A 22,090-nucleotide genomic window follows, 5' to 3' on the forward strand; every position below is an offset into this window, starting at 1 on the left:
ATCTATGTGGACCCTACTACAGTTTAACCAGCTCAGCTATAGACTACACCAGCATGACTAGTATCTATGTGGACCCTACTACAGTTTAACTAGCTCAGCAGTACCATTGAGAGAAACCCCAGGATAGAGAGGCTGAGTGAATGTGGTCTGGACTCTGTGGAGGAGGGTCATTGTGTCAGAGACACTGTAGAAGGACAGAGTACCTGCCTTGTGATCCAGTACACTCCTACTCTGGAGGACTGAGGGCCTGATACTTTAGTCCTAACACTATTGTGTATGAACAAATAACCACCTCTATAACACAGTAAACTCCAGGACTTGTTATTGTATCCAAATGCACCATCTGTCTCTGTTCTGCTGATGTCTTTATATGAGACTGCTGTAACAAACCCCCCCCCACTCCACTCCACCTCCCAGTAACAGCGTCCAGACAGACCATCTCTACATAAAACAATCAAGTAGTTTGTGAATCTGTCTGGATGAACAGGATATGGTTGGACTTGGCCTGTACGTTTCACCTTTCTGTTCCCTTCAGACAGAGAGAGGCGTGTGTGTGCTGTGTTTGGGTCCAGTGTGAGCTGACAGGAATCTGGGAGAAGAGCAGAGCAGAGACCAATGAGGGAGTTAGAACAATAAGTTAAGTCAGATACTGTATCTACCCTGTCTTTGATTAGAGCACAGCAGAGATCAAATCAGAGAAATATGAGGAGTCAGATAGATACCCAAGTCTTTGATTAGATCTACTATTGCTATATATTTCTAGAGGGATTGTTAGGAGTGTCAGTAAAAAGGGACTGTTAGTTACTTCAGAATAAAGAGACTCACATTGTAAGAACTGTTCTCTGGTCTTGGGCTCTGGAGGCAGTACAACCTCCACTATATTCACTACAGACACACAAACACATTCACAGAGAGAGGGAATGTTATCATCACACCATATTCCACATGTATATGACTAGTAGGGAACTTTCAATGGTCTAAAGTTGATGTTCTTATTATTTTCAACACACCTGCAGTGGAGATCTTGGTCCATTCTCCTTTAAGGACGTCTTCTAGTTTCTCTCTCAGTTCAGACACAGTCTTACTCACATCTCCAAAGTACTGAAGAGGACTGACAACGATGCTGGGTAAGTCTGAAGATACACTGGTACTGGAGAGAGACTGATAACCCTGGAGAGAGAGAGAGAGAGAGAGAGAGGGAGAGAGAGAGAGAGAGAGAGAGTGAGAGGGAGCAGAACCAAATGATTGAGAGTTTTAATTTCATATCATATGTATCAAGGCAGTTGAGTTACCTGGAGGAAATGGATGTGATCCTCTGTGTGTGAGAGCTGCTCCAGCTCAGTGCTTCTCTTCCTCAGCTCAGCTATCTCCTGCTCCAGTTGCTCCAGGAGTCCTTCAGCTTGACTCACTTGAGCCTTCACTTGGGCTCTGATCAGCTCCTTCACCTCAGAGCGCCTTCTCTCAATGGAGCGGATCAGCTCGGTAAAGATCTTATCACTGTCCACCACTGCTGCCTGTGCAGAGCGCTGTTAAGAGAGAGAGAGAGAGAGAGACTGACTTGTCTTACTTTAATGAGCCATCCTCATTACACTAACACCCCACTCCTAAAAACACAGTGCGTGCCACCACAACCTCCACACAATCACATTATCCAGTACCCAACACCACAGGACAATCTACTATCCAGCACCCATTACAACCGTACATCCATAATTTCCCAGACTTCTAAAAAATCAGAGGCAGACCGTGAGACGGCAGCTGATAGTTTGTGAAAGGCCAAGGAAATGTCAATTTGATTTCTCTGTGACAGAGAGAGTTTGGAAGGTCTGTGAGCAGAACCTGAGAACACCCAGGATCACAGAGTTCTGCCCTCTATAAATCAGAGTACAACTCCACAGCCGCATCTCCCCACAACAGAAGTTACCCACCCATCAGGCTCCCTCATCTACCCACAACAGAAGTTACCCACCCATCAGGCTCCCTCATCTCCCCACAACAGAAGTGACCCACCCATCAGTCTCCCTCATCTCCCCACAACAGAAGTTACCCACCCATCAGGCTCCCTCATCTCCCCACAACAGAAGCTACCCACCCATCAGGCTCCCTCATCTCCCCCCACAACAGAAGTTACCCACCCATCAGGCTCCCTCATCTCCCCACAACAGAAGTTACCCGCCCATCAGGCTCCTAATCTCCCACAACAGAATTTACCCACCCATCAGGCTCCCTCATCTCCCCCACAACAGAAGTTACCCACCCATCAGGCTCCCTCATCTCCCCACAACAGAAGTTACCCACCCATCAGGCTCCCTCCTCTCCCCCACAACAGAAGTTACTCCCCCTTCTGCTGTCCCCCACCCTCCCAAAAGCTTTGAAAGCTTGAGCAAAAAGTGACATCTTGGAAGAGCTTTACATGGAATTTCCAATAGGACACCTGCCTGGGCCCTGGTGAAACAGAGAACTGAGCCCTGTACTAGGTGCAGACACATTTTGGAAAGCAAAGACAAGGTCATTGATTTTGGCTCTAACCACTAACAACCTACCCTTACACATCTCTTTGCTACCCCTGCACTAAGATTTGTGCCATGGCTCAGCACCTGCGCCCCCCACACCAGACCCCCAATACACTTAATTAATCACATCACTGTGTGTCTCTTGCAAAAAAATCACGTTTAAATATTTTTGTTTGACATATTCCCCAGTCTCTGCTGCCGTTCATGTTAAGGAATTCTAACCGTGAAATCTCCATAAGAGGTGGGAGGGAAATCACCACAATCAGAAACCAGTAGAGAAGCCCATAAAGCCACCATGCCAGAAAAAAACATCCATTTAAGCAGATTCTGAAGACATGCCCTTAAGAAACCATGACCCATTTTCTCAGCCTATACCACTTCCCTGGGTGAGAGGACACTAAACCCCTCATTCTTCATCACGTGTTGTACTGACCTTACAAACCTTCCAGGATCAATCAAATAAGACTCCAGCAGAACCTTCCTTTTCCCCTTTAGTCTCCATCAGGAACCTAGAAAGTTCTCTCAGCGTATATACTGGGCCCTCAGCCTGACTGGCTGTCAGCTCTGGATCCAATGAGCCGTCTGAAAATGAGACCGCCTTGTCCTCCTCTCCCGCAGACTCACCTCCCCCCTCTTCCCTCCTCCACCATTGGCTCGGTACCGTCTTCCTCCTCCCCAGTCTGTGCCCGCCTGCACTTCCCCTGATCAGTGCCTCTTCCCCAATGACAGGCAATATTTCCTGGGATGAGCCCACCAATCCTTCGCCCACCGGAGTCTCTGTTACTACAGAAACCTGCCTCAGCTGATGTAGCCCAGCTGCAACCCTCCCCCACCACCGCTTTCTCCACGGCCTGCGCACCACCACTTGACCCTGCTCTACTCTCCTTCCTGGTACCACCACCACCTGACCCTGCTCTACTCTCCTCCCCTCCTGGTACCACCACCACTTGACCCTGCTCTACTCTCCTCCTTCCTGGTACCACCACCACTTGACCCTGCTCTACTCTCCTCCTTCCTGGTACCACCACCACTTGACTCCTGCTCTACTCTCCTCCCTCCTGGTACCACCACCACTTGACCCTGCTCTACTCTCCTCCTTCCTGGTACCACCACCACTTGAACCTGCTCTACTCTCCTCCCTCCTGGTACCACCACCACTTGACCCTGCCCTACTCTCCTCCCTCCTGGTACCACCACCACTTGACCCTGCTCTACTCTCCTCCCTCCTGGTACCACCACCACTTGAGCCTGCTCTACTCTCCTCCTCCTGGTACCACCACCACTTGACCCTGCTCTACTCTCCTCCCTCCTGGTACCACCACCACTTCACCCTGCTCTACTCTCTCCCTCCTGGTACCACCACCACTTGACCCTGCTCTACTCCCAGCCTCTGCCCCTGAGTCCTAGTAGGCTGGACAATAGAACAAGTCAAAATTCACTGAAGGCTGTAAACGGCCAAAGAACATTGGCTGAGCTGGAACACCTGAGGCCAAAGCGTCTTAATCTAGCCGGTTAAGAGCGTTGGGCAGCAATCTAAAGGTGGCTGGTTCGAATCCCCGAGCTGACTAGGTGAGAAATCTGTACCCTTGTACATCGACAGATTTAGGCACTTAACCCTAGTCGTTCTGAATAAGAAGCGTCTGCTAAATGACTCACATGGAAATGTACACTAGGCGTCTGTGAAAGCGTGGCAATAACTTATTAACTTTACATTATTCCCAGACAGACTCCTCTGAAGGCAGGCAGGCAGCACACTCCTGAAAACTAACTGCTCAGCAAAGCAAAGGCTCTTTTGAGAGCTACCAGATTTATATAAAAAAGCTCATTTTCAGTGTGTCCAGTGTCTGTTTATATGTTAAGGGAGTGTTACTTTGGCAGATAATGTCACCCATCTAAATATATATTATTTTTTATATAATTAACTAAATGTATGGTGTTTTTGGTTTATGTCAGTTTCATTGTTTGTTATGCTATGAATTGTTATTTTATGGTTGTAAGTGATCAAATGAACTATAACATTTTATATTTAGCAATTTTGAGCAATTACTACTTTAGTAAGGATACACTTACAGTTTTTTTACAATCACTTTGGCATTAATTTCAGAACCTTGACGTCATTTTTCAAAACTCTAGACACAAAACTGAAAACGGTCATCACTTGTAACACAGGCTGTCCAAAGTTCAAAACATTGCATTGTGCATTCATATCTTTAAAGAAATATTGCACTTGCACAATCATTGGTTCAAAAAACAAATGTATTGTGTAATACCAATGAAACGTTAATTTAGATCACCCACACACAAGCAACCGATAGTTTCACTGTGTCATTGTTCGTACGATCATTAAATATTGTAGTACAAAACAGGTGATACATGTTTCATTATGGTACTACATGTAAATACATCCCTGTAAAAGTACTGCAGTAATAGAGAGAATACTACAGACACAGTGGAATCATTGAACAAAATCTGAAATATATTGATGAAAAACAATACAGTACTGTAAAACATCAAATGCAGTGTTCCTCAACTTGCTTGCTTTAACTTTTAGCTAACTGGTCTACAATTTCATTCCTTTAAACACCCGAATATGCTGGGACCCAGCAGAATCTCATTACTACACCCATTCTCTCAATTCTCCATAATAACATTAATACCTCCAATAGCAGGTAACTCCTATTAGATGTACCAGATGATAAACTATTCAATAGTCCTCCACCAGTAAGGCACATACAGATGTTGATTTAAATGCACCAATACATATCCTTAAAGCTTTATACTGGATTCTGTCTTTGCCGCTGTTCCATAAACTATACACCCATAATCAATTGTCAGTCCTGATCAGAGCTCTATAAATATCCATCAACGATTGTCTGTCAGCACCCCATTCATAACCAGAGACCCACACAACCAACTACCGCGAAAGTGATGGAATGAGAGAGACAGAGACATCCTTACGACACTGTACATAGCCATAATATAACGGTTCTTCTTCTTTGGAGTTTAACAGCGGTTGGTATCCAATATGTTGCATTACCGCCCCTAACTGGACTATAATATAAATCCATTATACTTTTGATACAAAATGGGAAAAGGGGAAACTATAATAATTTTAAAAACACCCTTCCAACTAACCCTACACTCATTAAATACCCACTACCCCATTCCACTACTTTGACCCTATCTGCTCCTGCACCATGCCAACACCCTGGGAGGACGGGGACACCACCACTCAACACACCCTGTAACTCTTCTGAAGTCTAATCTTGTATGCCCAAATACTTCTCTGCAGCTGCCACCACAACATCAATTTTCTGTGATTTACGTTCCATTTGTGCGGTACAGTTGATAACCATTGCTATGAATGCTAAGAAGCTAACTTTACTGAAGCATATATCACTCGTTGGCCTATCCCTCTGTGCTGGCACAGATCTACTACTCACAGGGATCCTCTCAGGATCTCTCACCCTTGACCCATCCTCCTCTACTTTCTTCACTGCCTCAGCATACGACACCTTCTGCACTACTCTGACTCTAGCCACCTCAACCTGCCTCTCTCGCACCGGACACTTCAGATCCCCAGCAACATGGGCATCCCAACAGTTGACACACACAACTTTATCCACCGAAACGACACAATCCTCTATCCCATGCCCTCCTGCACACTTCCCACATCTTGGAATCTCCCTCCTACAAACTGCTGCAACATGACCATAAACGCTGCACCTGAAACAGCACAGTGGATTCGGCACAAAGTTCTAACAGGATAACTGATATATCCTAACATTACTTTGTTGGGTAAAGACTCAAAACTCAAAAGGACTGACAGTGACTCCTCTGTTTCACCACGCTCACCACCGGATCTGTGTTGCACCAAACGGCGGGAATCACAAACACCAGGAATCTTCATCTTCAATTGCTCCACCTCCACACTTAACATTACCCCAGAAATCACTCCTTTCAATGGTGCCCTGTTCCTAAGAGCAAAGCAAGAAACAGATCTTGACCCAAGTTGTGTGACACGGAGCGCCCACTCCCCTCTGGTCAGAAGAAACACAAACAAATATCCCAAGTCCGCTACAGGTTACCTTCACTGATTCAACTGCATCCAACTCCTTTCCCACCCACCCTGAAACCACAAATGGATCTGCCAAAAGGTATGGATCCACTTTCTACAACAATGTAACTCCTACTGCACCAGATTCTTCTTTATCATGTCCATTGATGCCAGGCTCTGGTTCTGAGCTCTTCACTACACCTTCTACCTCACTTAACTCTCCCTCATTCATTTCCATTTTACCTCCAGAACTCGGTCTGACTCACTCTGTTTTCACTTGAATTATAACATTTGAAATGTCTCTATTACTTTGAAACGTCTGTGAGTGTAACGTTTACTGTTCATTTCTGATCATTGATTCCACTTTCGTTCATTATCTATTTAACCTGCTTTGGTAATGTAACATATGTTTCCCATGTCAATAAAGCCCATTTAATTGAATTGAGAGAGAGTGAGAGAAAGAGAGCTCCCTGTTAATGTATAGCGGACATGAGTCACTCATGGTTACTCATGGTTTTGTGATGAGGTAGCCCCACTTGTGACTTTAAAATCAGTGTCGGCCCAGTAGGGAATCTCCTCTTGGTGGAACTTAATAATATATAACATGCCATTTAGCAGACACTTTTATCCAAAGCGATTTACAGTCATGTGTGAAAACATTTTTACGTATGGGTGGTCCTGGGGGTCGAACCCCCAAGATGTTGGTTTCTCCCGCAGTAGACCCGGGTTCATATCCCGTCAGTTACATTAAGCCGTGTGTTCTCTGAAAGGGGTCCTGTTTCCAACAGTGGGGTCAGTGGGATTAGATAGAGGCCTGTCTCTCTCCCTCTCTCTGACTGGAGGAGAGATGTGAAATGGTATGTCTCCTCTGGTCAACAATACTCACCTTGAGAGACTTTACAGCCTGTTGGAGCTCCTTCAGCTCCTTCTCTCTCTCCTGGAATCTCTGCTGGACCTTCTGCTGACTCATCCCCAGCTGCCTCTGTGGAGAATCACTCTTCAATGAGCTATCAAGCTTTATTTGTCCAGTAGATCAATAGTATAGTAATGTGACATAGGGGCACATATAAGTTAGGGATTAAAATGTTGAGGAACTGTCTGTGTGAAATTACTTTATTATGTTGTTATGTGAATGATTATAGTTTTTATGGTAGGCGTACATGTATCAAGGGGTTGAGACTGAACTTTGGACTCATAAAAGGGCATTCAGAATGATAATGTTGTTTGACTTTAGAAAATGGTGAAACATTTGGAGCAAACCCAATATACTGAAGGTTTGTGTTCATATTTGTTCTGCTGAGGATCGATATCATTTGAATGATCTCATATTCAAACAGCCTTAGTTCCTACTGTATCTTTAATTATTTGTTTATCAGACAGTCACCAACAAGTAGTTCTGGTCTTACCTGTTTCTCAGTCCTCTCTGCTGCAGCTGACACTGTATTATGGCCTTTATGTTCATCCATTGTACACAAATAACAGATACACTGCTGATCAGTACGACAGTAAACATCCAGCAGTTTGTCATGATGAGAGCAGATCTTCTCCTGTAGTTGTGCGGTGGCTTTGACCAGCTTGTGCTTCTTGAAAGCAGGAAATTCATAGTGAGGTTGGAGGTGAGTCTCACAGTAAGAGGCCAGACACACCAGACAGGACATGAGGGCTTTCTGCTTTCTGGTCCCAGTGCAGACATCACACGCCACATCTCCAGGTCCAGCATAGCACAGAGCAGGAGGGGGAGCAGCCTGGAGTCCTGTCTTCTTCAGTTTCTCCACCACTTCAGCCAACATGTTATTTTTCCTCAGATTAGGCCTTGGAGTGAAGGTCTCTCTGCACTGAGGACAGCTATAGACCCCTTTCAGACGATCCTGATCCCAGCTTTCTTTAATACAGCCCATACAGTAGCTGTGTCCACAGGCAGTAGTCACCGGATCCTTCAGTGGATCCAGACAGATGGAGCAATGGAACAGGTCCTGATTCTCTGCCATTTTGGTTCTCTCTCCCGTAGGTTAATCAATGGCAGTGTCAAAGATTACTTTGTGTTTCATGGAACTCTACACCAGAGGACAGGAAGTGGCTTCCTACTTGACAGTGTACTCTGTATGTAGAGGGGGTGTGGTTTATTTGATAAGGAAATGTGACAGAGTGTTGGGTAGCAGGCAGAGATGGTTAGTATTTATGTTACATCTATGTGAAATATGTATTTTAACTACTTCTGAGTATTTTGTCATTTTAATCACACTGGGCTGAACTACACTCCAATGTATTTTTATTTTCAAAATACAAAATACTCTTTTGTACCATTTTTAAAAATAGTGGTTCACATTTTGCATTAATTGAAAGTCGCTCTGGATAAGAGCGTCTGCTAAATGATTAAAATGTAAATGTACATGTAAAAATTAATCATTGCAATCACTTAAAAACTCAATTTAAAGATTTACTTCAGGATTTAGGCAGTGAAGCCCTTTATCTACTTCCCCAGAGTCAGATGAGCTCATGGACACCATTTTAATGTCTCTGCATCCTGTATGAAGGAAGTTTGTAGTAGTTTTGGGAGCCGATGTCAACTAGCGTTAGAGCAATGACTGGAAGTCTATTGTTTGAATGTTAAATAACGAGGCAGAGGCATTGATGCGAGTAACCAGTCTTGTTCAGTATATTGCAATACATCCGGGTATCTCAAGTACACCGGTAAAACACTGGAGTTGCAGTAATGAACATTTACCAACAGATGGCATCAATGTGCCATCTTCCACCCATAACATCTTCCCTTTTATAAAATAGGACAGGAGCTGTCAATTCACTAACAAAACAAACCTAGTAGTAATTTCCAACATGAACAGTTTAGTATATATATTTTTTTTCTTCTTATTAACCACTTAACACATTTTGATACTCTCTTCACTTTTATCTCTGTCTGTCAACAATCCCTAATGGGAAACCTACAGATTAAGTCTTTTTGGTGGCTGGGACAGACGCCCGCAGCGTGAAAAAGACAGGGGGCTTGTCTGCGTGGACTGCGGGCTCCCGCACAGGCGTGTCACCTGACTGTCTAAGGGGAGTATTGATGGGCGAGGGAGTGGCCGACCTGTGATCCCCTGGCTCTTCGCCCAGTGCCTCAGGCCCCATGTGACTTGCTGGGGTTCCGTCTTTTGTCATGCGACCCCTATGACCATCCGAGTTCTGAGTAGATGCTGGCTCAGCAATCCGAAGGTCAACCCTGTTACGACGGTACAGTGATCCATTCACTTCGACCAAGTAGGAGCGTGGTGCCACTTTCTGTACACAGGATCCGAGTCTCCAGAGGCCCGTCCGGTCCCCTGGTAGTGGCTTCATTCGCACCGCTTCACCCACCCTGAGCTCAGGTAAGTCTTTTGCTGATTTGTCGTAGATGAACTTGGAGACCTGTCTTCTGTGACGTAGCTTCACCAGCACGTCTGTCACCACACATGGCTCCAGGAGAGTGCTTGCTACTGGCAGAGCTGCTTTTAAACGCCGTGCCATGAGGCGCTGGGCCGGGCTGCTATCCATGCCTTCTGTCGGGGTATTGCGCCATTGCAGGATTGCTTTCCAGGCATCTTTGCCCTCTCGCAGAGGTTCTTTGCAATTTTGACTGCCGACTCAGCCTTCCCATTAGCTTTTGGGTGTCGTGGTGATGAAGTGACGTGCTCGAATTCCCATTCTGCAGCAAATTTTCGGAACTCACATCCGGAGAATTGGGGTCCATTATCTGAAATTACCCTATCTGGCTGGCCATAGCGGGCAAACTGAGCCTTGCAGCGTTTGATCGTTGTCTCTGCTGAGAGGTCGGGGAGGAGGTCAATCTCCCAGAAGTCTGAGTAATGATCAACTACCAGCAGAAAGTCTTTGCCACTGTGCTGGAAGAGATCTAGACTTACTATCTGCCAGGGGCGACATTGGTAGCTCGTGGGACATCATCGTCTCTCTCTGTTGCTCAATGGCATATTCATTGCAGATTGTGCATTTACTGACATAGTCTTTGATTTCACTCTGCATTCCTGGCCAATACAGTGTGTCACGTGCTTGTCTGTAACAGGCCTCACCTCCTATGTGACTTGAGTGCACGCGCGCCAACATCTCAGGGCGCAGGGACCGGGGAATAACGACTCTCTGACCCTTGAATATTACTCCGTTTTGAACACTGAGCTCTTCTTTGACTGGCCAATATTCTCTGGTGGCTAAAGCAGTTTCTTCCTTGCAGTCGGGCCAGCCCATCAGAATCACAGACCTCAATGCCTGGAGTTGCTCGTCCCTGTCTGTGTGCTGTCTGATTTGTATAAGGCGCTGGTCCGTAACATTGAGGTAGTCAGCCTGGTTGATGTGTTCAACATCCACTTGCTCTGTTTGTAAACTGCACACTGCGTGTTGTTCATGCATGGAGCGTGTGTGAGTGCCTGATGCAGTAGCCCTGCTGAGCGTGTCACTCACATACATCTCTGGCCCTGGCTTATACACCACCTTGAGGTTGTAGTTTTGTAGGGCCAGTAGCATGGTCTGCAGTCGTTTCGGGGCATTCAGGAGAGGCTTGCTGAATATAGCAATAAGGGGCTTGTGATCTGTCTCTGCGTGTAATATTGTCACGCCCATACAGGTAGTGGTGGAAGCGTTGGCATGCAAATACAATGCTGAGGCACTCCTTCTCTATCTGGGCATAGTTCTGCTCTGTTGGGAGTGAGTGCCCTAGAGGCGAATGCCACAGGCTGGCCCTCTTGCATGAGGCAACAGCCCAGTCCATACTGGCTTGAGTCACTCTGAATCGTGACAGGTTTTGACACATCGTAGTATCGCAGTACAGGTGTCTGGGTGACCAGTTGTTTTATTTCCCTCACCGCTGTGTCATGTTTTGGGAGCCAATGCCAGATGGTGTCCTTGTCCATGAGCCTCCTTAGTGGTTCACACACTTCAGAGAGCCGCGGTAGGAACTTGGCCAGGTAGGTGACGAATCCGACGAGCGCTGCACTGCCTTCACGTCAGATGGGTGGGGCATATCCAAGACAGCCTTCACTTTTTCTGGATCCGCCTTCAATCCGGTGGAGGACAAGATGTGCCCATGAAAGCGAACCTCTGGCACTTTAAACTGAAGCTTTTTTATGCTTAGCCTTAGCTTGACCTGTCTGCATCTGACCATCAGGGCCAGCAGCTTGGCGTCATGGTCACATTCTGCCTCCTCATCACTGTCCCCACAGCCCACTACGAGGATGTCATCTGCTATGGGTTCCACGCCGCTGAGTCCCATCAACAGCTCGTGCTGTTTCCGCTGATACACCTCTGGAGCCACGGAGACACCAAACGGGAGCTTCAACCACCTCTTCCTGCCCCAGGGTGTCCAAAAGGTGGTCATGTAGCTGCTGGGCTCGTCAAGCTTGCACTGCAGGAAGGCATCTCTGGCGTCCACGAGCGTGAAGACTCTGGCCTTTGGGAGCTTGTAAAGAACATCCTCCAACGTGGGCATAATGTAATGTGAACGTCTCAGAGCCCGGTTGAGGTGTTTAGGATCTATGCATATCCGTAGCTTGTCTGGTTTCTTGACGATGACCATATTACTTATCCAGTCTGTAGGCTCGGTGACGGATATGATGTGGCCATCTGCTTCGTATTTGTCAAGCTGAGCCTTTGTAGCTGCTTTCATGGCCACTGGTACATTGCGAGGTGCACACTGGACAGGCTGGATTGCTGCATCCAACTCAAAGTGGACTTACGCCGGGAACTGACTCGACCGGTGCGTTGAAGACATCATGGTACTTGCTTAGGAGAGTCTCCTTGCTCAGGGGCCCAGCCTGGACTTTGTCTATAATGTTAAGATCAGCTGGGATGGTGAAGTTAATAAGCCCAAGGCGCTCGCATGTAGAACCTGACAGTAATGGCTGTTGACTAGCCTCAACTATTTCAAACTCAAGAGTGTGTTTCTGGCCACGTAAAACACACTCTGTCACAAACAGGCCTAAAGAGGTCATGAACTGGCCTGAATACAGTTTCAGCTTGGTGCTACTCTGTGTGAGTTTGTCTCTGGGCGCGAGCCTCCTTTTATCTTTAAGGCTCATAACGTTACATGTGGCCCCTGAATCTAGCTGGCATTGCTGTGGTTTATTATTAAGTAGCAGAGTGACAAACCATTTTTTTCCTTTTGCCCTTACTGCCCCTATGCACTCGCTAGCATATACATCCTCTGTGCTGTTGTTCCCTTCATCTGTGTTTATTTCAATGGAGTGCACTTTACCCTCCTTTCTCTTGCTTTTCATGCAGGCCCTTGCGAAGTGATTAGCTGTACCACAGGATTTGCATATTTTTCCATAGGCTGGGCAGTGTTCTTTTCCTCGTCCATGAGAAATGCCACAATATCGGCATGCATTGGGGTTGTCTACTGCAGAGTTGGCTGTAGTATTAGCATTAGCTGTGGCAAAAGGGAATTTCTTTATTGGCTGCCTGAATGTAGCATTGACATTGTCCATATGTTGCCTTTCTAGCTCCATGGACCTTATCTGTATATCCGTAAGCTCTGCTGCACGGCATGTCTCCACTGCCAAGACTAGTGTCAAGTCACGTTCTCTCAGCAAACGTCTGCGGGTGCCCTCATCAGTTATGCCAAGCACTATCTTGTCTCTGATCAGTTCATCTCTTAAAGCACCATAGTCACATGTAGCTGCCTTTTCCCTTAGCTTAGTGACAAAGCTGTCAATGGACTCCCCGTCCTCCTGTTTGCAACAACCGAAAACATAACGCTCGTAGATAACGTTCTTTGCTGGCTTAAAGTAAAGTTCGAGAGCATCAAGAATAGCTGTAGCGTTACCTTGCTGAGCTGCTGTTAGGTTCAGGTTGTGTTTGTATACGTGTCGGCATTCTGCTCCCATTATAGTCCTCAAAGTGGCAGCCACTACCTCATCGTCCTTTTCCCGAAGTCCCGTTGCTAGTGCATAGTCCTCCCATTCACCTCTAAACGTATCCCAGTTTGTGCTCCAATCTCCGCTGAGCTTCATAACGGCGGGAGGGGGGAATGTTCGCTGCCATGTCTAAACGGTGCTAACAACACTGAAGCTAACTAGCAAACTCAATCTAGCTAAGGACAATTCCGGAGAAGTTTTACTCAACTAAGCTTTTTAAAACCAGAACAGGTGACTCTAATTTGCGGAAAGCATGGTTAGTTATCCGACTCTGACACCATGTTTGAATGTTAAATAACGAGGCAGAGGCATTGATGCGAGTAACCAGTCTTGTTCAGTATATTGCAATACATCCGGGTATCTCAAGTACACCGGTAAAAACACTGGAGTTGCAGTAATGAACATTTACCAACAGATGGCATCAATGTGCCATCTTCCACCCATAACATCTATGGCATGCTAGCAGTTACTATAGACTTCATAGCGCTAATGCTAGTTAGAAACTTCCTTCAAACTGTAGAGACAAATAAATGGTTCCATTCATTCATTGATTTTTATAACATTTTCAGGTCATTGTTTGTTTTCAGTGGAAAGTCCAAATACATTATTTTTCAGATGTTGGGGTTAAAACTGGCAAATCTATAATGTTTATTTATGCTCCATAAAGTTGTCCTAGAATCTGTTGTTACCCTGACCTCTCCCACAGATTCCATCAGGTTACTACATTCAGACCATGAACTCTAACCTGCACCTGAACAGCTTCCTCCTGCCCATCGGTGCCATGAACGTCATCAGCATCCTACCTCTGCTGCTGCTGGCCCCTCTCATGGAGTGTGTCACCTCCTGCTACCTGTCCATGGAGAAAACACCCTTCTCCCCCGCCAGAGTCATCAGTAAGCACACACACACACACACAGAGAAAGACACACACACACACACACAAACACACACACAAACACACACACACACACACCCTACTGGTGTACCTGCCCACTACTGGTGTATTAGAGACAGACAAGAGACGTTTGAACCAAATGAATGCTTCTTTCTCTTCCCAGTCTTCCTCTCTTCTCTGTTCCAGGCTCTGTGATCTCCTTCCACCTGACACCCAGTCATATCAGAGGCATCTCCCTGCACTTCCTCCCCCTGTGGATATACTGCTACATAGATGACTGGAAATAGCTGATTCATTGTGTCAATCAATTCAATAACAGAGCAATTCCAATGTCACGATGATGAGTTTTATATTGAAAGATCACATTGATTCAGTAATTGATTCAGACAACTGAATTGTTTGTATTCACACATGGACATGGGGGATTTAAATATTCTCATCTGATCATAAATGGATCAACAATGATCCCAGTTTCTGATTGACTGGTTTGCCAGTACTACAGTTTACATCAAGAGAAAAAAGAGACACATTTACAGAGGATTGCAACAGCCAAGAGGTGATCAGGTAGACAGTAAAAGTCTGAAGCCTGAGTGTCAGTCTGTATGTGCCATCATGCCATCTGTTTAGCAAGACCACTAACAGATCTGGGACCAGGCTACAAACAATGTGCTATGTCTAATTATTATTATTATTTTTTTTTTACAATAACGTTAAAAAAGGGGAATTGAACCAGATCATAGGCCTACTGGAAGACTGTTAATAACCCAGAAGCTCTCCATCAATATGTCTGAAATGGTTGAAATCATTTGTGTCTACTGGTAATTATTGAGATATGATTTTGTACCAATCCAAAACCCAGGATAGAGGGGGCTGAGTGAATGTGGTCTGAACTCTGTGGAGGAGGGTCATTGTATCAGAGACACTGTAGAAGGACAGAGTTCCTGCCCTGTGGTCCAGGTACACTCCTACACTGGAGGACCAGGGGACAGATATTTCTGTTTTATTAGCATTGGGCCAAAACCTACAGTGGGGGGGTAGCACTCCAAAGTCCAGGACTGACTGTTACCTAGAAATGTAGACTCTGGGACCTTTCCTTTCCTGATGATCCCTCTATATGACACTGCTATCTCAACCCATCCACCGCTCCACTCTACCTCCCAGTAGCAGACTCCAGACAGGCCCTCTCTACACAGCAGCTGTCTCCAGTAGTCAGGATAGGGCTGAGCTTTATCAGTGGCTGTCACCTTCCTGTTTCCATCAGACAAGCTGAGTTCTGGATGAGCTGTATTCAGATCCAATGTCAAGCTGGAGGACGTCTGACTGATGAACAACAAAAACCCAATAAGTAAAAAGAAAGAACATGTATGTTGTCTTTGAGAGGGTGTTTGAATATCACTTACAGAGGGACAACTATTCTTTGGTCTTCAGCTAAGGAGACATTAGGAATTCTGTCACTATTAAAATGCAACTTCATATCACATGTAACAAGGCAGTTTAGTTACCTGGAGGAAATGGATGTGATCCTCTGTGTGTGAGAGCTGCTCCAGCTCAGTGCTTCTCTTCCTCAGCTCAGCTATCTCCTGCTCCAGTTGCTCCAGGAGTCCTTTAACCCGTCTCACTGCAGTCTTCTCCTGGCCTCTAATCAACCTTTTCACCTCAGTGAGTATTCTCTCAATGGACCCGATCAGTTCAGTAAAGATTGTCTCATATTTACTAACTTCTGCCTGTAGGCAGAGCACTGAAAACTCACAGAGAGAGAGGAGGGGGTCAATTTCCACTGTTACTGGATTCCAGACAACCTGTTCCCCAGTGTTGTCTTGGTACTATTTTCACAAGTGTGTGGTAAAATTTCACAACTCTTAGAACAAAACTCATCACAGATCGTTAAAAAGGCTGTTACTTTTTTCTTCAAAACTTGAAGCACATTTTCAAATTGACTAAGTACAAAAACACAAAACCACACAGAAACATTTTCACCAAACCTAATCAGTGTTTCATCTAGAAATACCTTTCATATAAAGTAAATGCCTTTCACAATGCAATGCTCACAATACTTTTCATATGATTCTCTTCTCATTTGTTTAAATACATTTGACCATCACTTAATCTAACTGCGCTTAATGGTTAATCACGTAACCGTTTGGTAAAAACTATAGATTTTAAACTGGTTTGTCTACTATATAAGGATTTTGAGAACTACAGAAATAAAATGTGTTTGTAAAGTATAAACATCTAGATTACATGTATGATACATGATAACCATACATAATGACTGCTCATTATTGCTAATTGATTCCACATAGTGGGAACCACAATTGGTCACCATATAAAAGGATGTTTATGAACATTTCTTTCAACATGGAGCAGGATAGACAGCAAGAGAGAGGAAGAAATCAAAGAGCTCGTGGACAAGGGGGCCAATCAGAGAGGAGGGCATGGGCCCCATTAAAGAGGTCAGAGAGGTCAAAGAGGTGGACATCAGAGAGAGGGAGACAGACGGCAGGGAACTGTTGTGTCTAATGAAGTCAGGGCCATCGTCGTTGACCATGTGGTAAACAGAGACCTTACCATGGCAGAAGCGCAGATTAGTTCACCCCCAATCTGGAAAAGATCAACTGTCAATAAGATCATGAGAACATTTTCTCCAAGAAAACCGGTAAGGATGAAGGATATGCACTATGCTTTACCATTACATTTACAGTAAATAACATTGTAATGCATGTAAATTCACATAACTTGTTCCAGTATTCTTCCAGTATGATATTTTTACAGTATACTATGTTCTACCCTCAGAATTGACAGAAGACCCCATGGTGGTGGTCGGGGTGCTGACCCGACCAGCAGGAGTGGGCAGTGGTGGAAATGGTGAGGGCCAGGAATGACATACGTCTGTCTGAAATAAAGCAGGCCATTGAGGAGAATGATGACACCTTTGCCAATGTGGCATCCATCAGCCTACCAACAATCACCCGCCTTTTGAAGAGGCACCAGGTATCTATGAAACACATTGACCTGGAGCCTTCTGAGAGAAACAACTAAGGGGCCGAGTATGTTCAGGTACAGCACTATATACTGTATTACTGTTGCTATTAATGAACATGCTACTTCACAATATCATATTGTGTTTCTCAAATGAAATTGAGCAGGCCTGTCAAGGGGTGAAGGGTCACCTATGTCATTGTGTGGGACAATGTCAGGTTCCACCATTCAGAGGTGGTTCAGGCATGGTTTCAGGTCCCCTCCTGATTCGTGACCCTATACCAGCCCCCCATACTCTCCTTCCTCAACCTTATTAAATTATGTTTTTCATCATGGAGGTGGAAGGTGTCGATCGCCATCCCCATGAGCGTGCCACCCTCCTTCTGGCCATGGAAGAGGCATGTGATGACATCAATGCAGACCAATGTCAAGCTTTGATTCAACATGCCGAAAGGTTTCTCCAGCGGTGCATGAACAATGAGGACATGTACTGATGTGGATAGAGAATTCATGGCCAAATGCTCAAGATAGGCTTGATGCTAATTAATGCGTGCTAAACATTATTTTATTTTCATTCATTTAATGTTTCATTTAATGTCTTACATCTAATTACAGACAGTACTGTATGTTGCAATTATATCAGAAAAAATAACATTTTTTCCCCATGAATGATTGTAGAGGATGTCATCATTGATCACACCTTTGATTACACATTGGATAAATATCATGGAAATGATAGATTGTCAATTTTGTTGGGTAATGTAAGTGTATTGCCTAATGTAAACTGTAATTTACAGTACTGTAGCATATTACTTTCAGCACTTCTAAGGGTTATTTGAAACAATTATCTTGCAGTGATTGCTATTGGATTAACTGGTAGTTAATGATATATTTTCAATTGAGTAGTTTTAAGTTGTTTTGGTGATTAAACCAATGCTCTCATTACATTATATTTTGAATCAATGGTTGTGTGGTGAGAGATGTTTCCAATCCAAATGAATGCACAATGACAGGTTTTGAATGAAAGACTGGCTGCCTTACAAGCGTGACCAGCTTGAGTTTTATACTAAGAGTTGTGAAAATGTACCACCTGCTTGTGAAAATAGTACCAAAGTGATTAAAACAAAACCGTAATAGGATTTTTTTGGGGGATGAATTGTTAATTGATTTTCAATAAGGAACACTGAGGGAAAACACAACAGAAGAAAAAGGGGGACGCAACCACTACAGTGAGGGAAAAAAGTATTTGATCCCCTCTCAATCAGAAGGATTTCTGGCTCCCAGGTGTCTTTTATACAGGTAAGAGTTGAGATTAGGAGCACACCCTTAAAGGGAGTTCTCCTAATCTAGCGTGTTACCTGTATAAAAGACATCGTCCACAGAAGCAAACAATCAATCAGATTCCAAACTCTCCACCATGGCCAAGACCAAAGAGCTCAAGGATGTCAGGGACAAGATTGTAGACCTACACGAGGCTGGAATGGGCTACAAGACCATCGCCAAGCAGCTTGGTGAGAAGGTGACAACAGTTGGTGCGAATATTCGCAAATGGAAGAAACACAAAAGAACTGTCAACTCTCCCTCGGCCTGGGGCTCCATGCAAGATCTCACCTCGTGGAGTTACAATGATCATGAGAACGGTGAGGAATCAGCCCAGAACTACACGGGAGGATCTTGTCGAAGACAGCAGATTGATGGAAGGTCCCTACAGTATATGTTAAAGGAAAAGTAGGAGACAACGTCTCAAACTACTTTTTAAATAGATGCCTGCGATAAAATATCACGGCTTCCTTACGCGGGAGTAATTGATTATATTGGCGAATGAATAAAATATGACATTTAGAGGGGTGACAGGAACAATATAAGGAAACAGATATTTCCTATGTTGTTGATCAAGTAATGATACTAGGATAATTTGACATGGGAGCAAATGGAGCCGATTTTGGGGTGGAATAATCCTTGCGAGAATTACAGAAAGTGTATTCTAAAGGGTACTCAGTTGAAAATACTCATTGCAAACTCAGAGAACATTGGGTGGTTTTCATCTTGTGAGAGATTTTAGGTCATCTTATTCTTGAGTAGAAACGAGGAATTGGATTGATATAAACGATTAGTGATATGAGGTAGTACAGTGGAATTATCTGCATCATGTTTTGTGTGTAATTACTATTTTGGGGATTGCTGATTATAAATGAATGTTAACAACAAGTCAACTTTCTGTCCAGGAGAAGGGGGTTTCATTATCTTTTTCAGATGTTCCGAGTATGTGGTCTCACTGAGTGGACTATTTAATTTTGTTGAGGGGGTTTCACGGGTTAGAAATTATATGTCTTAAAGGGACACACACATGGAATTTTTTGAAGTTTTTTTTTCTGGAGTGAGTTTTAATTAATCATATTTGATTTATTTTGATAAGAACTGTAATGAAGTCTTACTGTACACTGGGGATAACGATAGTGTATGAAATGTTTTGACTGTTGTTGAGGATTAGTCTACTATTTGTCACTGAGTTGCTAAGCCAGAACCCAGAAGCAGACCAGGACAAGGTAAGTTGAAACGAAGGTGAGTGTTTATTACAAATTCAAGAGTGATGCTGAATAATCCAGGGAACAGAGCGGGCGGCGTTGATTAGTTGTTGGGGGTGGCAGTGGTTTGATCCCATCCTGTCGGCAGCCGCCGACCACCAGGCAGAGGTTGGATGAAGGTTCCGGACGGGTGACTGCAGATGGAACAAAACGGGGGTAAGTAAGCAACCAACCAACAAGGTGCAAAAACAACAAAACTAACGCTAGGCTCTAAGACTGATACTCTGGTAAACCTACTGTTCATGGCTAACGATCCGCAGGGACTGGATGTTAGGCCAGAGCCTAAGAAGGGTGATGATCAGGACCAGGTGTGCAGATTTGCTGATGGGATGCAGGTGCCGGAAATCAAGAGAGCTCCCGGAGCGTTCCCCGAACCCTCGGGAAACTGGAGATCACGAACAGAAAAAAACTAGTCATCAGACAGGACCCGACTCAGACTGCCGGGATCGTTACAGTACCCCCTCCGACCGAACGCCACCGGCGGACTCCGGAGCGCCAGGATGGAGGCGGTAGGAAGTCATGATGAGGTCAGCATCTAGGACCTGTCGCCGCGGAATCCAACCTCTTCAGGACCAAAACCACCTCCCAGTCCACGAGATACTGGAAACCCCGGCCCCGCCGTCTGGAATCCATGATACGACGCACCGTGTAGAGCAGGACCACCTCCGATCATCCGAGGAGGAGGAGGAGGAGGCGGAGGAGGCAACAGAGGACTGAGGAAGACAGGCTTGAGGCAGGAGACATGAAAGGTGGGATGGACTCTGGAGCGTCCTCGGTAGTTTGAGTCGAACCGCCACTGGATTGATCACCTTCTCCACCACAAACGGACCAATGAACCCGGTAACAACTTCCTAGACTCAGTCCGTAACGGAAGATCCCGTGTGTGGAACCAAACCCTATCTCGCGATGGTATAGGTGGGAGCGGGGATCCCGGCGACGATTCGCCTGGAGCTGATACAGGTCCGAAACTCCTAAGGAGTGCCTTACTGGCCCGATGCCAGGTCCGGTGGCAACGACAAATATGGGCCTGAACAGAAGGCACTGAGAGCTCCTCTCCTGAGAAGGGAACAGGGGAGGTTGGTAGCCATACAGGCACTGGAAGGGAGACATCCCAGTGGCAGATGTAGGGGAGAGTATGGCATACTCAACCCAAGGCAACTGAGAGACCCAGGAGGTGGGGTTGGAAGAGACCCAGACAGCGTAGAGCGTGGATTCCATCTTCTGGTTGGCTCTCTCCGCCTGACCATTGGATTGGGGGTGAAAACCAGATGTGAGACTGACTGTAGCTCCAATGGCCAAACAGAAGGACTTCCAGATAGTAGAAAGAGGTAAACCCGAGGGACACGGTCGGAAACGATATCACTGGGCAAACCGGGGACCCTGAAAACCTCCCTAACCAGGATCTCGGCGGACGTCTCCGAGGGCAGAGTGGGAAGCTTGGCAATTGGCACAAAGTGGGCGAACTTGCTGAATCTGTCCACGATAGTCAGAACGACCGTGTTCCCCTCAGAAGCCGGGCAACCCAGTGACGAAGTCCAGGGCCAGATACGACCATGGTCAGCCGGGGAATAGGAAGGGGGTGAAGTAGTCCAGAGCTTTGGGCCACATTGGTGAATCTTATTCTGCGCACACACTGGACAGGCAGCAACAAAACCCCCGAGTATCCTCGGCCATGGCAGGCCACCAAAAACGTCTAAGAAACGCCATTGTCCGAGCCACGCCAGGGTGAAGCTTCATCTTGCTGCGTGGAACCATTTCGAGGACAGCTGGGACGAACCGACTCAGGCACAAACAACCGACCGGGTGGACCGTTACGGACCGGGCTGAGTCGAAGGAGCGCCAGCACCTCCTCCTCAATCTTTCCACATAACTGCTCCCATTTCTCACGCAGTTCCGGGGGAGAATTGTCTCGGTCTTAGACCCACTCTCCTCCTTTGGAGAACATCCGGGACAAGCATCCTGCCGCCGTTCTTAGATCCAGGTCGGGACCGTCAGGGAAAACTTGAGATGGGATCCGAAAAACAACGCCACCTGGCCTGACCGGAGTTGAGACGTTTAGCCGATTGCACGTAGAAGATTCTTGTGGTCAGTCCAGACAATAAACGGTTGCTCCGCCCCCTTCCAACCAGTGGAGAACACTCCTCGAAGGCAAGTTTCACCGC

General features: G+C 45.7%; 1 pseudogene; it reads right to left on the reverse strand.

Moving 5' to 3' along the window:
* Positions 1-14: 14 nt before the first annotated feature.
* On the reverse strand, positions 15-8,569 carry LOC121547133 (annotated as a pseudogene).
* Between the last annotated feature and the right edge of the window lie 13,521 nt (positions 8,570-22,090).

The sequence above is a fragment of the Coregonus clupeaformis genome, unplaced genomic scaffold, assembly GCF_020615455.1.
Source record: "Coregonus clupeaformis isolate EN_2021a unplaced genomic scaffold, ASM2061545v1 scaf4602, whole genome shotgun sequence".
Classification (NCBI taxonomy): domain Eukaryota; kingdom Metazoa; phylum Chordata; class Actinopteri; order Salmoniformes; family Salmonidae; genus Coregonus; species Coregonus clupeaformis.